The sequence below is a fragment of the Lissotriton vulgaris genome, chromosome 1_2 (genome assembly GCF_964263255.1).
Source record: "Lissotriton vulgaris chromosome 1_2, aLisVul1.2, whole genome shotgun sequence".
NCBI classification, from domain to species: Eukaryota; Metazoa; Chordata; class Amphibia; order Caudata; family Salamandridae; genus Lissotriton; species Lissotriton vulgaris.
Window position 1 is genome coordinate 101,258,595 of NC_141686.1, and position 12,632 is coordinate 101,271,226.

At 52.6% G+C, this 12,632-nt stretch overlaps 1 non-coding gene across 1 annotated transcript; it reads right to left on the minus strand.

Annotated features, from left to right (window-relative positions):
• Window positions 1–5,326: 5,326 nt before the first annotated feature.
• LOC147734499 (signal recognition particle RNA) lies at window positions 5,327–5,612 on the minus strand. Its single transcript, XR_015307820.1, has one exon.
• Window positions 5,613–12,632: the final 7,020 nt, after the last annotated feature.

Sequence of the window (12,632 nt, forward strand, 5' to 3'; positions counted from 1 at the left end):
TTGATATCACCCTCATTAGGGCCGACTTGGGCAAGACCAACGAGCGTGTGAAGGCTCTCGACATCAAGACCGCCAGCCTAACCTCGGACGTTTCCGAGCTGCAGACTGAGGTCCGCAACCTGCGGACGACCGCTGATCTATTCTCAAGGCGGCTGGAGGACTTTGAGGGGCGAGCCAGGCGGCAGAACGTCCGCATAGTAGGGGTACCGGAGGGATCCGAGAATGACGCAGCTGACCTATTTGTGGAGGACTTGGTTAAGACTCATTTGGCGCCCTCTGGACTGAGTAATTTTTTCTCAGTGGAGCGTGCCCACCGTGTACCGGGGGGCCCGCCGAAAACGGGAGCGTCGCCGCGACCGATTGTGGCGCGCCTCCTCAACTTCAGAGACCGAGACGCGATCCTCCAAGCATCCAGATCGCATGGACCACTTCACTACCAAAATGCGGAGGTGCACTTTTATCCGGACTTCACCAGGATGGTGCAGCGTCAGCGCCTGAGCTACGCGGGGGTGAAGAGACGCCTCAGAGACTTGGGTCTCAAGTACTCCATGATGTTCCCCGCGAAACTCCGTGTTGAACACAAGGGACGTGCCCTCTTTTTTGACTATCCTGAAAATGTCAGTGAATGGCTGGACACTGTTTCGCCTGCTCGTGACGAGCAAGAAGATGAAGTTGGAGGCGCCTCGGGCGGAGCGGAGCGGCAAGACTGAACTAGGAGCTGATGCTACCCCCGCCTCGAATGACCGCCGGACTGGTGTTTTGTTACTTAATGATCTCTCCTTCATTTACATGGTGGGTGGCGGGACGATTTCACGGGGATTCCTTACTCCTCTGGGTCTTTCGTAGAGTAGTTAATGGGGCGACAGGCACACTGCTGGTTGGGGGGGCTTTTTAGTCTACTGCAGGGGTGCAGGGTGGGGGGTTTGTTGGGTACAGTTATTTTGTGTGTTGTTTTTTCTTTTCTTCTTCTTGTGTGGCAATGGGACATTGGTGCTCCTGAACTGTTTTTGATGCGGGTGTCTTTGGGCTTTGGGTGGGGCGGGCAGTGGGGGGATGGGGGGTAGGATGTTAAGAATTCTCAGTTGGAATGTTAACGGGTTGGGTGACCGAATCAAGAGAGGGGTGGTGATACAACTGATTAAACGGCACATGCCAGATATTGTCCTTCTTCAGGAGACGCACTTGGTGGGCAACGCTTGTAAAGCTCTGAATCGTAAGGGTTACAAAATGGTGGCACACTCGGGGTTCTCTTCCGGATCCCGGGGGGCGGGCATCCTCGTGCGCGCGTCCCTTCCCCTGGAGATAGAGACCACCTTGATTGATGACAGGGGGCGGTACGCCACCGTGGCTGGTAGATGGGAAGGGCGTTCCCTCACGTTGTTTTCTGTGTACGTCCCCCCGGGGCTCCAATCTAGTACCTTTCAGGACCTTGGTGGCGCCGTCTTGTCTATGCCGGCTGGCCGGTTGATAGTGGGGGGTGACTTTAATTCAGTTTGCTCTGGTCTGCTTGATCGCCAACCGCCCCGCGACCTACGTAGCCCGCAGATGTGGCTGCCGTCCTTTCTCGAGTCCATGGGTCTGGTAGACGGGTGGCAACTTCTGCATCCCACGCTCCGTCAATTTTCCTTCCTATCGGGTGCACACGGAAGTCTTTCTCGCATCGACTATGTCCTTACATTGGCTTCGAACGCACTGGCCGTTTCCGAAGCCCGCTTTCTGGCGCGGGGCATTTCTGATCACTCCCCGTTATGGGTCTCCTTTGACTTTGGGGTGGTCCTGTCGGAACGACCGGCAGCGGTCAATCCGTGGTATTTCCGTAACTTCAAAACCCGCTCCCTCCTGGCCAAAGCCATTGATCTTTACTTCTCCGAGAACGTGGGCTCGGTGAGGTCGGCCGTTACACTCTGGGAAGCCTTCAAGACGGTGCTCCGTGGCGAGGCCCAGGCGCTCATCGCTGAGACCCGCCGGACTAGGGATTCTGACATGCTGGTTGTTGAGCAGGAGGTCCTGCGACTCGAGGCCCAGCTGGGGCCCGAGCCGGACCCCTCTGTCCTGCATACCCTCTCGCTGAAACAAGCGGAGTACCATGCCTTGGCCACTAATGCCGCCCTCGCTCTGGCCAAGGAACAGCGAGGCCGCATCTACGACGTGGGCGATAAGGCCGGGAAGTTGCTGGCTTGGTTAGACAGAAGGGAGATGGCCAGCCGTGTGGTACCCGAACTCCTCGGAGATGACGGTGTGGTCCTTACGGATCCTAGTGCTATTGTTGACTCATTCGCTGGCTACTTTCAGGGGGTCTATGAGTCTGCCTCGGACTTTTCGGAGGCGGACTCATCGGCCTTCCTCTCGGATATTGACCTACCCTGCCTTTCCGAGGAAGAGAGAGCGGACCTGGATAGAGACATCACCGCTGACGAGATTGACCTTGCGATCCGCTCCCTACGGACCGGAAAGGCCTCCGGGCCTAACGGCATACCGGTGGAGCTGTATAAAATCCGCTCGGACGCGATCTCCCCGCACCTCCGTAAAATGTTCTTGGAGTCCTTTGAGAGTGGCTGTCTCCCCCTGGATCAATGACTAGCTACCATCGTGGTCATCCACAAGGAGGGTAAGCCACGGGACGTCTGTCGATCGTACCGTTCTATCTCTCTCCTTAACGTGGAGCCCAAGGTCCTCGCCAAGCTGCTCGCCAACCGCTTGATTGGCGTCATTAGCGACCTCGTGCACCCCGACCAGTCGGGATTCATCCCCCACCGAAACACTGCCCTCAATTTGCGACGCCTCCATGGTGTCATGGCCAGGGCCCACACTCTCGAAGAGCCGGCTGTCCTGGCGTCTCTCGATGCCACTATGGCCTTCGACTCGCTCGAATGGCCATACCTCTGGGCAGTGCTGACCAAACTCGGGTTCGGACCTGTCTTTGTGAGCTGGGTGAAGCTCTTGTATGCGGACCCGATGGCTAATGTTACGGTCAATGGTCGCCTGTCGGCGCCATTCCCCCTACGTCGGGGTACTAGACAGGGTTGCCCCCTGTCGCCCCTTCTGTTTGCCTTGGCCCTTGAGCCGCTTGCGGCTTTACTGCGTGCGCATCCTGACCTGCGAGGCATTACATGGGCCCCTGGCTTCGAAGACAGGGTCTCCCTGTACGCCGATGATATCCTGCTTTATCTGACTTCCCCCTGCAGGTCCCTCATTGTGGCCTGTGATGTGATCAGACTTTTCGGGCGGTACTCTGGCCTGATTGTCAACTGGGCCAAGTCCTCCCTATATGTCCTCAAGGGGGATACTCCACGTCTCCCCAGAGGCTGCAGGATTCGGATTGCCGCGCGCGGCTTCAAGTACCTGGGCATTTACATCTCTGGTAATCCCAAGTTGAGGCATGACAATAATCTACTCCCTCCTCTTCAGCGGTTACGGCGTGATGTGGACAGCTGGCGTAAACTGCCGCTCTCCCTTCTTGGCCGTGCCGCTCTATTCAAGATGATGGCCCTGCCCAGGTTCCTATACGCGCTCCAAAACTCTCAGGACCCGGTCCCGGCGCGCTACTTTCGTGATCTTGAAGGCCTTCTCCGGACCCTCCTCTGGGAGGGTCGGCCCCGCGTTGCCCTTCACAAACTCACACTCCCCTGGTACGACGGTGGCATCGCCCTCCCAGATGTGCGCCGTTACTATTGGTCTTCGCAACTAGCTGCCCTCAACCACAGCTTCTATGGCCCAGTGGAGAGCCCCGGCTATGCCATGGATAGATGGCTGATGGGCGATGGTAACTATTATCGGGCCCTATACTCGAAGTCTTTTGACCGACGGTTGACGGGCCCCACCCGTACGGCGATCCGCACTTGGCGGGCGTTTAATAAGGTACAAGGGTGGCAGGGCAGACTCACGAGGTTCACTCCCCTCTTTGATTCGGACATCCTGGGTAGACTATGGCACACCAAGGGATTTGATAGGTGGGACCTTATCGGCATCAGCAGGGTTGATGATATGCTCTCCAAGGGCTCAATTAAGACCTTCCCCCAGTTACAAACCGAATACCAGCTGGGCGCGACAGAGTTTTTTCGCTACGCTCAACTGCGACACGCGCTGCTCTCGGCCTCTCCGCCGGACGGCGTCATTCCCGAGAGTTCCCCTCTGGAAGACAGGATACTGGATGGGCACATGCCGGACAGCGCAATCTCCCTCTCCTATAAAAAATTAATCAATGTGCGCACGGACCTCCTCCTTAGTTTGAGAGACCAGTGGGTGGCGGATGGCCTTGAATTGGACGATGAGGATTGGCAGAGCGCAGTTTCCTCCCCTAAGGAGGTTGCCATTTCCTCCCGTCTTCGCCTCGTGCAATTTAAGATCCTGCACCGGGTGTATATGACAGGACCCCGATTGATGCACATGGGTTTCTCGCCTGACGGTCTCTGTCGTAGGGGCTGTGGAGCTCTTGCCACTTTCTTGCACATCCTTTGGGACTGCCCGGTGATTGCCTCCTACTGGAGAAGAGTGCACCGCGTTATGGAGGAGGTGACCGGCGTGGCTGCTCACGCTGAGGCCCGTCGATGCCTTCTAAACGTATGGGAGCCTTCCGATCACAACATTGCGCAGACTAGGTGGGTCACCCTTGGGAACATGGTAGCTAAGAGGGACATAGCCCAGAGGTGGGGTGCGGCCGCGGCCCCCCTGCTGGTACAGTGGAAGGCCAACATGGACTGGTGCATGTTCAGGGAAAAGACAGTCTATGTGGCCAGAGGGAGACCTCGAACTTGCACTAAAATTTGGGGAGCATGGAATGAGTACAGGGGAGATGTGTGCTTACCACCTGAATCAATCAGCCTGCATGATAATATGTCTCCCTAGCCTGTAACGCCAACTGAGCTCTATTGTACTGTATTCTCCTGTCACCTTCCCCCTCCCTCCTCCTTCCCATTGTGCAACCTATCCTTGATGCACGTTTCCCTGCCTTTTCCCCTACCCATCCCCGACACCCAGCGTCACACTATTCACACTGCCACTTTCGCGCCCGCGGGCGCCTTGTTGTTGTATTCATCTTAATATAAAATCAACCTTCGACGACTATGTCTTAATTGTTTGACACTATTTCTCTCCTGTTATTCCTGCTGCCTTGCCTCCGGGATGTCAGGCTGAATAGCTGTGTGTTCTGCTTTCAATAAAGGTTTTCAAAAATTAAAAAAAAAAAAAAAATAGAATGCCCGGCCCAGTTCAAATGTTCATTGTACTTCCTGCAAAAATATCAAAAGAAAAACAAAGATTTGGTTTTGGAAAAATAATTCATTACCATCTTGTAAAAATCAAAACGTTCACATTTGAGTCAAAAAAAGAGAGGCTAGGTCTCACTATTTTGCTCAAGCTGTGTTACACCTACTGCTCTCAGGTTCTGTCCTGCTACCGATGGGCCTGCTCTGTTTCCAGCCTGGGTCGGTGCACCTCTCATTACACATCCTGAAATTCTAGAGCTCCCTCTAGAACACCATATTGATACCCAACGTAGCATGGACACCTGATCAACACAGCTGAGTGCAGCCCAGAACCCCTGAGCTCAAGCAATCCACAAGCCTCAGCCTCCCAAGTAGCTAGGACAACAGGCACACGCCACCATGCCCGGCAAACACAGCACATGTCCTAATGATGAAATGCATTGCTTAAGTAAGGATAATGATAAAGTACGGTGTAATGAATTGATGGTATGCCAACCGTATTTCAAGAAAATCTATTTCACTATCCTTCAAAGAAAGGAAAATAATGTCTTATCAAGAAGCAGTGTGAATATGGGAAGGGCCTTTAAAAAAGATGTGGAGTTTCCTAAAGGAAAAGAAGAGGGTTGAACTGATTTAAGGGAGAGAGGAAGTAGAGCCAACTTAGGGCTGAGTTTCTCATTATCTGCCAGTGACTCCCTGTAGAACCTTACAGGCACAATTCAGGCTCTCCTGTAGCCATCCATCCCTTCTTGTTATGCCGAGCCAGCCAATGTTGAGAAAAGTAGCAAGGGTCACAATGATGGAAGACATCTGCAACATTGGAAGTTATAAAGTGGTATGGAGTGGGAGGGCTAGAAGAGTTATTATAAAGAATGAATGTTATGTTAATAACTTTTATTTGGCGCACAACTGCCCCAGCGAAGGGGCGTCCTGGCGCCTGATCAAGTGCCACAACATAACAGGAGGAGCTGAGAAAGAAGAATCAGTTAGCAGAGGCAAACAGGTGAGTTTTGATGGCGCGTCTGAAAAGAGTTAGGCTGTTTAGGGCACGGATGTGGACAGGAAGGGAATTCCATAAATCAGCCGCCAGAATGCGAAAAGAGCGTCCTCCCATCCTACTCAGTCTGAATCTTGGCTTAATCGCCAGATGGTAAGATTCAGACCTGAGGGACCGTGCAGGGACATACGGAGAGATAAGGCCCGCAAGGGCGGGAGGGGAGGAAAGCTTCAGGATCTTAAATGTCAGGCAGAGCGCCTTAAATTTGATTCTCTGTCTGACCGGAAGCCAATGAAGGGAGGTCAGAACGGTGGAGACGGAGCATTGTCTCGGAAGGCCCACAATGGCCCGAGCAGCGGCGTTCTGCACCCTCTGAAGCCTAGTAGCCTCAGCCTGATTGACTCCAAGCAGCAGGGCGCTCCCGTAGTCCAATCGGGAGAGGATGGAGGCCTGAACCACCAGTTGCCGCGTGGGGGGGTCGAAGAATTTGAGGACAGGTCTCAGTCCTCGCAGAATACCAAAACAGGTAGCTGCTGTCTTCTTTGTATGGCTGGTAAAAGAGAGGTTGGAATCCAGCCAGACCCCCAGATTTTTAACTTCGGCCGCTGGAATGGGAGACACCCCCAATTCGGGAGGCCACCACTGGTCTCCCCAAAGTTCCGCCTGTTTCCCTAAAATCAGGACCTCGGTTTTCTTCGCATTAAGCTGTAGGAAGTTGTCACGCATCCAATTAGCCACAGCTATAAGTCATGCACGGAATCTGGGCGCATTCACCTCAGGGTCCCCACTGAGTGTCACCGCCAGCTGCGGGTCGTCGGCGTACGATGTCATGGTAAGGCCACATTGCCTGACGACAGCGGCCAGCGGTTTCACATACAGATTGAACAGTGTGGGGCTTAAAGCAGAGCCCTGAGGGACTCCCAGACCCAAAGGATGGAAAGAGGACTGGCCAGGTGGAATAGCTACTTTGAAAAACCGGTCCGAGAGGAAAGAGCGGAACCACTGAAGAGCCTTCCCAGCGATACCTACCTCCTCCAAGCGCCGCATCAAGATGTCATGAGACACCGTGTCGAACGCGGCGCTCAGGTCTAACAAAAGGAGCGCCGCAGTCTGCCCAGCATCCAGCACAGACCGCAGATGTTCGGTCATAAAGAGCAGGGCCGTTTCAGTACTGTGCTGCGAGCGAAACCCATTTTGACTCTCGTCAAGAATATTATTACGCGAGAGATGGGCGGACAGGATGGAATTCACGTGTGCCTCAGTGACCTTAGCGGTCCAAGGCAGGAGGGAGATAGGCCGGTAATTCTCCGGGAGCAAGGGGTCAAGGTTGGGTTTCTTCAAAATAGGGCTGACCACAGCTTGCTTCCAGGAGGGAGGGACCATGCCCTCACTGAGGGAGAGATTAACCAGGTCCAAGATGGGCTCACGACAAAAGGGCGGGAGGAGAGTAAAGACCTCCGGCTTCAGCGGGTCTAAGGGGGAACCAGATTTAATTTTGAGGCTAAGAGTGTTGAATACCTCGTTAGACATGGCCGGCAAGGAGGATAGAGTTTCAGATACCGAGACCTTCACAGAACTAGGAGCATCCCCGGAAGCAGATGGTATGAATCCTCGGTAAATTGTCTGCACCTTCTCGACGAAAAAGGATGCCAAACTTTCACAGTGCGAGTCCGTGCAGATTTCACGCGAGGTAGCCCGTTTCCCCATCAGGTCTTTAAGTACCTTGAAGATTAACTTGGAGGGGTTGGGGCTATTGGAGAACTCAGCTGCGTAATAAGCAGCCCGGGTTTGGCAGATAGCTCTGTGGTAGGTCTTGAGCTGGGCAAAGTACAGCGATTTAAGCATGGGATCAAAGGATTTCCTCCAGGCCCTCTCAGCTTGCCGGCAGGTTCTCTTAAGCTCGGCAAGAGTCTCGTTGTACCAAGGGCTGCGGGTCTTAGCGTGACATTTAGACCAACGCAGGGGTATAAGAGAATCGAGGGCAGTGAGGACCCAGTTGCAAAACTGATCATATCCCTGTTCCACATTCTGTAATGTGCCTAAAGGCTGTGCCTCCAGTATCTTAACAAACTCCTCCAGCTTGAGTTTACGCCAATTGCGCTTAAGGATCTGTTTATCCACAGGTTTGAATTGTGGGTTATCTAGGGGACATGACACTTCAACCAACATATGGTCCGACCAACCCACCGCCATCGGGTCAGATGTTCTAGCCCGGCCAAGGGTGGTGAAGAAGGGGTCAAGTATATGGCCTCCTATATGGGTGGGAGAGGTGACTAGTTGATTGAATTGCAGCGCTTCAAGGTCCGCTAGCAAGGTGCTGATGGATAAAGATGATGTCTGGTCAAAATGTATGTTTAGGTCACCTACGATGTTAAAGTTAGCACAACTAGAAATCAGTGAACTAACCACATCTACTAGGGCTGCCTTGAAGGTGGTATCATTCCCGGGTGGACGATAGATAAGCATGCCACTAAAGGTAAATTGATGACTAACCTTTACCTTAAAAGTGGCGCTTTCACACATAGGAAGATCCTGAACCTTCCACTCAGCCAGGTAGCAAGATTTAGTCGCCATGGCTATACCACCTCCCCTAGTTGCCCGGTTCAAAGTGAACACCGTGTAGGTAGAAGGGAAGGCCAGATTTATGATGGCAGTGTCAGCATCCTGTAACCAAGTTTCAGTAAGAAAAATGATATCAGGAGAGTCCGTATCTATCATGTCCCGGAGTGACTGATAGTGCTTGACCAAGGATCTTACATTCAAGCTCCATATAGTAAGTGATCGCTCAGTACAGTCTATATGAGTGCCGCGGACACTCTTTTCAATGGGGCGCACCCCAGTGGGTGAGGCCAGAGAGAAACAGCCGCAAGCACAGTCATAAGGTCCCGAGAGTGGAGGTAAAGGGACATGGTTGCACACCGGAAGACTGTCTCTGATAGAAAGAATATCAGCACGATCGTACCTGAGCGTCACGATGTTACACATGATGATAAAGTGGCAGAAGGCCAGCGTCCATAGCCCGCACCCGCTACCTCGACGCGGACGAGCGCAGACGGGCAGACCGTGGCACGACTCCGGCTAAGCGACGGCGTCCCACTGCGCGTTCCCGCTGCGCGGGAGAGGGCGACTTTAAATAGGCGCCTCCCTGCACAACTCGAGCGTCGGGACGCTCCAAAATGGCGCCCGCGCTACAAACACTCACCCCAAACAAAGATGGCGCCCATGAATCCAGCCCCAGGGACCCGGACCCGCCGAATGGCGGTGCGTTTTCCTGAATTAAATGTGAGTATGGGGACAGCCCAGTCACAGGGATCAAGTTAAAATCAGGGGAGAATTTAAATCAGCAAAACCGAAATACAAAAAAGGTAGGTTTAAAATAGGCAATTATGGCAGCTCGCTAGCAGCGCGACCTGCGCTAGTGCAGCAGTGATCAAGACAGAGGAAAACACGAGTACGCCTTAAATAGGCGCCTCCCTGCACAACTCGAGCGTCGGGACGCTCCAAAATGGCGCCCGCGCTACAAACACTCACCCCAAACAAAGATGGCGCCCATGAATCCAGCCCCAGGGACCCGGACCCGCCGAATGGCGGTGCGTTTTCCTGAATACGCATCATTCTGTTCTCTAGCCTCAACAGCTTCAAGAGAGGAATTCTTGCTGGCCAAGAAGACCAATGTCAGTTCAGCTTGAGCAGGTGAATGCTTGCCTGATTCTGCAAAAGGATGAGATTACGCTTTTGGGTTAGAAGTGGTCGCGGGCTACTGCATACTAAGAAACCGTTTATTGAGGTCCGGTGGATTACTCGATCTTCTCCCACCTCATAATCAGCTGCTAATTCAGTGTTCTATACCAATGAGCTATTTTTGTCCTCCCTGCCCCTTCCAGCGAATGGGTCCCCCTGACTAACAAAAGTGATTCAAACAGATTTGTATACCTTTTCATAGGAGAATTCATGACGTATTTTATACTGTGCCAATGCAAGGTAGATTGAGTAATGATCTGGACAGCCCCATACTGGAGAACTGCAGCGCCTGTCAACCTGATCCCTTCTGCTGGTATTGTTAAACAACATCAAGATTTGAAAGTATTAAACCGCAAGAGTTGGCTGGAGTAAGGCCGAAGGCTCCAATGTTTGGGAGTTGCACAGTTTTCAGTCTTTTCATGTTTCTCTCAAAGAGCGAAGGGCCCTCTTATTTCTCCTTCTCATTCATATATGGAATTGAATGAGGGCTAATCAAAAAATGAATTAGAGCTGGACGTAGGAATGCAGCAGAAGACCCAGCAAACGCATTTCAAAGTTGCTCTTCTAAGGATACTTTTGTACTTGACAGATCAATTTAATCCTACAGGTGCTCTAAAATGAAGAATGCATTTCAGTCATCCTTGCAGAAAATCACACAGCCATCTATTCTAGGCTGCACAGAGTTTTCAGTCCTCTCCTCCTGCTAGCTTGTTGTTGCAATATGTTGCAATTCTGGAGAATTGTCTGCTATGCTAGAAATTGTTTTAAACTTGCACAAACTCAACTGGAGACTGATTTTTAATCCTACCTTGTCTGGGCTCGGTGGAGTGTGGGCGCCATCTTTGGTTGGGCTGGTCAGGCGACCTAGCTCGGCGCCACACCCCCCGCGCTCCGCCCCTACTTAATCGTTCCCTAATGAGGAAGCGCAGCGGACGAGCGCAGCGGGCGCGACAAAGGCGCGCCGAAGTCGAGCCTAAGTCAAGCCCGTCTGCGCCCGTCCGCGGCCTGACGGGGCTAGGGGCGCGTCCTCATGTCCCTCCTTATTCATCTATAGACCTACTTGCTATGCAGGGCCATTGGCCTCTGGCTGTCCCCATTATCCAGCGCATCTCTGCTCTGGGCCTTGATCCCACCCCTCAACACTTTATACCTACTAACCCATGTCCTCCGGTGCCTTATGTCCCCCATCCTGTTCCTTCATCCCTCTCCCCACCCCTGACCATCATGTTACTCAACACCAGGTCGGCCGTAAAGCACCACCAGGAGCTTTTTGTGTTGCTCGATACTCACCAGCCTGACATGTTATTGTTAACCGAAACATGGTTCTGCGAGTCCTCCCTGCCCTCTTTATTGGCTGCTCTACCCCCTTCTTATGTGGCCCTTCGCGCTGATCGATCAGCGGGCAAGGCTGGGGGTGGTGTGGCTCTTATCTCTCGATCGGAGCACAATTTCCAACTCCTCCCCTCCTCCCCTATTAATCCCACTGAGCTCCTTGTGGCGCGCTCCCTTGCCTTTTCTCCTCCGCTTACTTGTTTATTAATGTATCGCCCTCCCCAGCCCTCCCATCTGTTTCTGCCAGCATTTCAAGACTTACTAGCCACCTTAGCAATTAATCATGCTTCAGTCCTGGTACTGGGGGATTTTAATTATTGGCCCTTAGACCCTCACGAATGCACTGCTTCTAAGCAATTTTCCGATTCACTTGCATCCCTGAATTTTGTCTCTCACCTCCATATTCCTACCCATATTCACGGTCATGTACTAGACCAGGTTTGGTCTCTCAATACCTCAATCTCTTCCATGTCCGTGTCCCCATGCCCCTGGTCAGATCACGCCCTGATTTCCTTTTCCCTCTGCCTCAAGTCGGTCACAAAGATCCCGCCTGCCAAAAACATCTGGGCGCGGAACTGGAATAGGGTAGATCTTCCTGCTCTGTCATCCTCTCTTCTGAACTCCGCACCTATCTTAGAGGGTTTATCCTCCATCTCTCAAGCCACTGCCATCGATGCCTGGCTTGCCGGAGGCTGCGACACGGTAGCCCCATTACGACGGATATCAACCCGAAGATCCAAGGAATCGAATCGGTGGTTTGGCGACGACCTGAAGACCAAGAAATTGACCCTCCGGCGGGCTGAGAGACAATGGAGAAAGGACTATTGCCCTCTATTAAAAACTCACTATCTGACTGTGCTGAATGATTACAAAAAGGCCATATTAAGTGCTAAAACTGAACATTTCTCAGCAAAAATTCTGACAGCGGAGAACAAACCTAGGGAGATTTTTTCCATCGTTCAGGACCTGGCCTACTCTGACAGGGCCACCCCTAAGCCCCCTCCTACTCAATCCCTCTGTGATTCCCTGAATGTTTACTTTTTAGAAAAAATTGGCAACATCAAAGCCAATATCTCACTCCCTTCCCCCACTTTTTCTGAGCCTTCTCCCCCTATTGTTCATCATTGTCTCTCTTCTATCCCTCCGCTTACCGAAGAAGTGTTTCTTACAATACTTCCCAAAGTAAAGTCTGGTTCCCCGGCGGACATCTGTCCAGCCCACATTTTGCAACAAATCTACTCCGTCTGCCCTAAACCGCCAATCTCCCTTCTCAACAGCTCACTGGCTCAGGGGGTGGTAATTCCAGCACTCAAAGTTGCCACCATAGTGCCCATCCTTAAGAAGCCTGGCGCGGACCC